The sequence below is a fragment of the Lithobates pipiens genome, unplaced genomic scaffold, assembly GCF_037356315.1.
Source record: "Lithobates pipiens isolate NorthernLeopardFrog02 unplaced genomic scaffold, aLitPip1_a1.2 Scaffold_25, whole genome shotgun sequence".
NCBI lineage: Eukaryota > Metazoa > Chordata > Amphibia > Anura > Ranidae > Lithobates > Lithobates pipiens.
Window position 1 is genome coordinate 194332541 of NW_027507787.1, and position 6688 is coordinate 194339228.

A 6688-nucleotide genomic window follows, 5' to 3' on the forward strand; every position below is an offset into this window, starting at 1 on the left:
GGGAGGTGTGAGAGAGAGAGAGGGGTCAGAGAGGGAGAGAGGTGAGAGAGAGGGGGGGTCATGAGAGGGGGGTGGTGAGAGAGAGAGAGAGAGAGAGAGAGAGTGAGAGAGGAGAGAGAGAGAGGGGGGAGGTGAGAGAGAGGGGGGGAGGTGTGTGAGAGAGAGGGGGTCAGAGAGGAGGGAGCAGGGTCGGGTCTGGTCAGGGAATTGATCACTCACTTGGAATGGGCTCACTGGTTTATGCAGCAGTTTTTCAGTGTGGCTGTTGGCTCGGCTGCTTGTTTTTAATCTTCCCGCCCCCCTCCCCTTCACAGACGGAGCACACAGGAGGGACGAGGCTTGAGAGGAGTGTGAAGCTGCTCGGGGCACAGATGCTGGAGGTGGATTGGATGGAGCACACAGGAGGGGCGGGACTCAGGAGAAGTGTGTAGCTGATGTCATGATGTCAGAGCGGAGAGGGAGAATGACTGCTGGACAGTGGACACACAGGGCAGAGAGCGCTCCTACGGGGGAGGGGGGGGGGAAGGTGTTTTGTTGGACACATCAGAGCAGAGAGCCATGCGGGGACGGGCGGGCGGGGGATTGTGCTGCTTGACTTGACACATGTCAGAGTGGCTGGAAAGTGAAGGAGGGAGTTAGAATATCCGTCGGCCGGGCGCCCTAGGCGGCAGTGCGCCCTAGGCGGTTGCCTAGTCCGCCTAGTGGTAGCACCGGCCCTGCCTGGAGCTCAGTGATCCCCTGTTCCAGGACTGGGGGGATATACCTCAGGACAACATCCGTCATCTCATTAGGAACATGGCCCGACATTGCCAGGCAGGCATACAAGCACATGGGGGACATACAAACTACCGAGTACCATTTTGAGTTGCTTCAATAAAATTCCGGCATAATGGACTAGCCTGCTACATCATTTTTTCACTTTAAATTTTGGGGTGTCTTTGAATTCAGCCCTCTGTAGGTTGATCATTTTTATTTTCCACCAAACAAAGTGGCATCTTTTTTTTATTCCGAACACATTACCCAGTTCATATCAGTATAGATCCTCCAGCATGATATTTTTCCCCATTGAGATCTGATGTGTTTTCAAAGTGTTGCTTACATTTTTGAGCAGTGTACATTTTAGTGCTCAGTTTGTTTAATAAGGAAATTGACCAATAGAAATAAAGCATAGAAACCAATAAGATTTCATCAAAAAGAAATGAGATTAAATCCATGTGTTTTTGGTATAATACTGAGCTTTGTCCTTCACCAAACTCTCTACACATCAACCCTGACCTCAGGACCCACTAACATGCCAGGTTTGCAAGATAACTGAAATACATCACAGATGATATCATTTGCTGCTCAGTGATTGCAGTATTCTAGTCTGCATCTCCCGAAGATAATACATAAAACCTGGCCTGTTAGTGGGCCCTGAGTCAGTGCTGGGAGAAGGTCATCTAGAGCCCAGGGCGAACATGCTAAATTGTGCCCCCCAAGACGTATGAGTATTATGTATTAGCAAGAACCCCCCCCCCCACAAAAAAGTTGAGTGCTAATCTGCATGCTTACTGCCTAAGCATAACCCCCCCCCCCCACAATACAAATCCCCACCCCCAGAAAAAATTCTCCCCTCCTAGTATAAATCCTCTACCTCTTAAATTTCCACTCTGAGCACAAATCCTCTACCCCCTCTCAGATTCTCCCAAAATTCCCATCCTAGCATAAATCCCCCCAAATTTCCCCTCATAGCACAAATCATCCCTGCTAGCACAAGTCCCCCCCCCCCATATTAGCTTTTGTAGCACAAACCCCCCAAAAATCCCCCCTCCTAGCACAAATCATCTTTCTCCATCCCCCTCTCAACATAAATACCCTCAAATAACCACTCCTAGCACACCTCCCCAAATTTTACCCTCCTATAACAATTGTTATCCCCTGCCACCCCGCCAAATATCCCCTCCCAACACAAATCCCCTCACCCCAACCTCCTTGTGGTGCCTCCCACCTCGCATTATACCACGGTGCCCAGGGGAAGCCCCCCCTCCTGCCCACCCTTGTCCCGGCCTTGTCATGAGGACAGAGTTGTTGACCACTGCTCTACACCATGGGTGCCAAACCTGTGGCCCCCCAGCTGTTGCGGAACTACGAATTACGTCACGCCTCTGCCTTTTGGTGTCATGCTTGTAACTGTCTGCCTTGCAATGCCGCATGGGACTTGTAGTCCTGAAAAAGCTGGAGGGCCACAGGTTAAGCACCCAATGAGCTAGAACATAGGTGCTCAACCCGTGACCTTCCAGCTATTGCAGAACTTCAAGTCCCATGAGGCATTGCAAGCCACTGACAGGTACAAGCATGAGTCCCAAAGGCAGAGACATGATGGGACTTGTAGTTCCACAACAGCTGGAGGGCCACAGGTTGAGCACCCATGCTCTACAATATATGGCTGCTAACGTTCTCTCTGGTAGAGAGGTTTAGTATCTAACAAAGGTTATGAGTCTATAATATGCAGAGCACTTGCTATCGGGATAGTTCTGCAACAGCTGCAGAGCTACAGGTTACCTAACTGTGCACTGAGGTATGTAGCTGTGAAGGAGACTGTAGAGCCTTTGTGCTTTCATGTGTTTTTAGTTTGGGAAGCAGCTGTTCCAGGTTATCTCTTGCACCTTCAAGGTTCCTAACTGCCAGTTATGCTCTGGATAGGAAAACACAACTTTGCTCTGGTGAGGAATCTGGCAACAACTGCCTCAAGCTGCAAAAACACAGAAAAGCATAAAAACACAGCTACGACCTTATGAGTTCATCTACGCAATATTATTCTTTAGACTTCATCTATCAGAGATCAACATAAAAATATAGATATTACTCATTGAGGTCTAGTATAAACTGTTCTCTTTTATAAACAGGGAAAGTATTTTTTTTTTTTCTTTAAAAGTAATTTGTATATAGACTGAAGTCAAGCTGACTGTAACTGGGACTGAGGTGTTGATTTCTTGGTTGAATGAGAGCTGGTATTGCAGATGTGTGGTTACGGTACCCTCTAAGCCCACGTACACACGGTCGGAGATTTTGCCAACCAAATCCGTCGGATTTTGCCCGTCGGACTTAGTCCGACGGATTGTGTCCGAAATTGTTGCATACACACAGTCGGGCCAAGTTGGCAAAAAATCCGATCTTTCAGAACGTGATGACGTAATTTCGTTACGATGGGACTACATTCAGGCTAGTAGCCAATAGCTTTGATGTAGGAATTTGATCTGAGCATGCGTGGCACTTGGTCCGATGAAAATGTTCTACACATGATCGGATTAGGTCCGTCCGGCCCAGTTGGTCGGGAAATATTTCCAACATGTTGGAAAATTGGGTCGGACGGAGATTCGGACGGAATCAGTCCGATGCATACCACACACAATCGGATTATCTGACGACACGGTCCGATAAGACTCATTCCGACAGATTCTCCGACCGTGTGTACAAGGGCTTAGGGTACATTCACACCTGGGCGTGCATTCACACCTGGGCGTTTTGAATTGCAGGCAGATTTCCCATAATTCTGCCCGCAATTTCAAAACGCTCAGGTGTGAGTGACAAATTGCACAACGCACATTTCCGATGCCATTCATTTGTTCAGGAGCTTCTTTTGGGTGACATGCGTCACCCGATGTGGTTTGCCGCAAATGCAACGTGATTTTATCAAATTAATGTCATCTGAAAATGTGCGTTGTATGATTTGTCATTCACATCCGGGCGTGGAAAATCTGCCCGCAGTTCAAAGTGCCCAGGTGTAAATGCAGCCTTATGGTGTGGCGAGGTGTGACTGTGATAAGTAGACTTTGTTGAAGGGGTTGTAAAGGTTTGTTTTTTTATTTTCTAAATAGGTTCCTTTAAGCTAGTGCATTGCTGGTTCACTTACCTTTTCCTTCGATTCCCCTTCTAAATGTTTTTTTTTCTTTGTCTGAATTTCTCACTTCCCTGCTCCTCCTCAGTAAGCTGTTCTGGCTGACTAAACACCACTTGGATGATGGTGTGAAGTTTACTGATGAGAAACAGGAAGTGAGAAATTCAGACAAAGAAAAAAAACATTTAGAAGGGAAATCAAAGGAAAAGGTAAGTGAACCAACAATGCACTAGCTTAAAGGAACCTATTTAGAAAATAAAAACAAAGCTTTACAACCCCTTTAATATTACATGAGCCCTGCACTCTGATTTGGTAATCCCATGCTGCAGACATGGCATGACCTCAGGAATGATGGTTATGAAAATTTGGGGTGAACTTGCAAGGCTGGGGCACAGCATTAAGCTACAGAAAGCCTAAGTGCCCGTTCACACAGGGGCGACGCGACTTGCAGCGCGACTCACAGACGCGACCTGCACACAACTTCAGCGGCGACTTGCTAAATGACTTCTGTATAGAAGTCAATGCAAGTCGCCTGAAGTCGCCCCAAAAATAGTACAGGAACCTTTTTCTAAGTCGGAGCGACTTGAGTCGCTCCTATTAGAACGGTTCCATAGTACAGAACGGAGCGCGACTTGTCAGGCGGCTAAGTCGCCTGACAAGTCGCGGTAGTGTGAACGGGCACTAAAGGGTAACTCCACTTTTCATAGGGAAAATAAAATAACAAATAACATTAATATAGCATATACAATTGTGGCAGAAGTCATTTTGTAATTTAATGTTAATTAAAAATGAACTTTCCTTTTCAATCTGCAGCTCTGTAATTTTCTGTAAAATACAATACAATATGCTAACCTGGAGGCATTCTGTACAGATGGTCTACAAAACGCCCCTCAGAAATGTAATTTCCTTGTGGTGTTGGCTTACTAATTTTCCCTGAAATCTGCACTAAGATACAAGTCAGATTTTGGGACTTCCCCTGCAACAAAAATGTCCTTTTTTGTGAGATATTTGCAAAGAGAAATCACATCTGAAAGGATGCAGACCCTGCTACCTCGTCGTGCAGCAGCTGATTGATTATTATAGAATCACTCCATTCAAATTCACTCTGCACGTAGACACAGACAACCAGCTATTTCTTCAGAACAACAAAAAGTAGTATTTTCGTTATTACAAAACTGTAATTTCTAACATTTTAATCACATAGTGGGTTATTTTTGCTTAAGAGGGTACAGTTTATTTATGTTTATTGTTTGAAAGGTTTTTGACCAGGTGAGGTCAAGTTTGGACAATATCCCATGTTCTGGACCTCTGAACCTTATGTGCTGCAATTTTCGAACTGCTAAAGCTTTGAGGATTCAAATATGTTCTAATTTACTCTCTTTATGGATGTTTAATCTTCAGACTTTGTGTGTGGTTTTGCTTATCTTATCTTCTATAGAAAGAAGTATTGCTACCATTTATGTTAATCAATAGACATCCAACTTTAAAAATATTATCTGTTTAAAAAAATATCACTGTACATACAAGAGTTCCTGCTGATACAGAGTAATAATGAAGAGGATAAAAAAATTTCAATTATTGCAGTATTAGCAAATATTCAAACACACCAGTCACTAGGAAAAGATGGGGCTAAGACCACGGTAACTGTAGGGCCATAGGCAGGTTTTTATACTGTACTAGTTACTAGTAAGGAGTCCAAGGGACTGCTTTACCAACTCCCATGATGGACACTTTTGACACTATTTTGGGACCAATGACGATTATACAGAGATCAGTTCTATAAATATGCACTGATTACTGTACAAATGTCACTAGCAGGGAAGGAGTTAACACTAGGGGGCGATTAAGGGGTTAAATGTGTTACCTAGGGAGTGATTCTAACTGTAGAGGGAGGGGACTGACTGGAGGAGGTGACCGATATATACTAGGATAGGAACACACGATCTGTTTCCTCTCCCCTGACAGGACGTGGATCTGTGGTTTTACACACACAGATCCACATTCCTGTTCTGTGACCAGCAATCGCGGTAGCCCGGTGGACATCGCGGCCACCAGACACGCGCATCAGCTCCAGAGTGATGCAGTGGGCGCGCCGCCCAGACCCCCGGGAAACCGAAGACGTCATATGACGCCTGCCCAGGATGGCAGAGCCACCTTGCAGCTGTCATATTACAATACTCTGGATGGGAAGTGGTTAAAACAACAAAGTTGAAAACATAAAAAGTCTAATGGGTCAGACAAAAATAAGTTTAGTTGACAGAACTTAAAAAGTTGATGCAAATAGTTGCCTCAATTTTTTGGAGTAGACCCAGCACAATATTTTTTGCAGAGCACTTATTATTATAATAAACGCAATAAAGTAATTCACAGCATATATGAAAAAGGTCTAAGTGTAAAGTCCAAAGAGATGTTAGAAAGGTGAGAGTTCTCAATAAATGATTCAGTGTATAAAGTCAAAGGAGGTTGTTACGATAACATCTTCTCCATCCACAACTCTGCCCCCAGCTACATCACTAGCCTAGTCTCAAAATACCAACCTAATCACCCTCTTCATTCCTCCCAAGACCTCCTGCTCTCTAGCTCCCTCATCACCTCCTCCCATATCCGCCTCCAGGACTTCTCCCGAGCCTCGCCCATCCTCTGGAATTCACTATCCCAATTTGTCAGACTGTCTCCAAATGTATCCACTTTTAGGCGATCCCTGAAAACTTTCCTCTTCAGAGAAGCCTATCCTGCCTCCATCTAACAACTGCACTATTTTCTCCATTAGCTCATCCCCCACAGCTATTACCCTTTTATATAACTTGATCC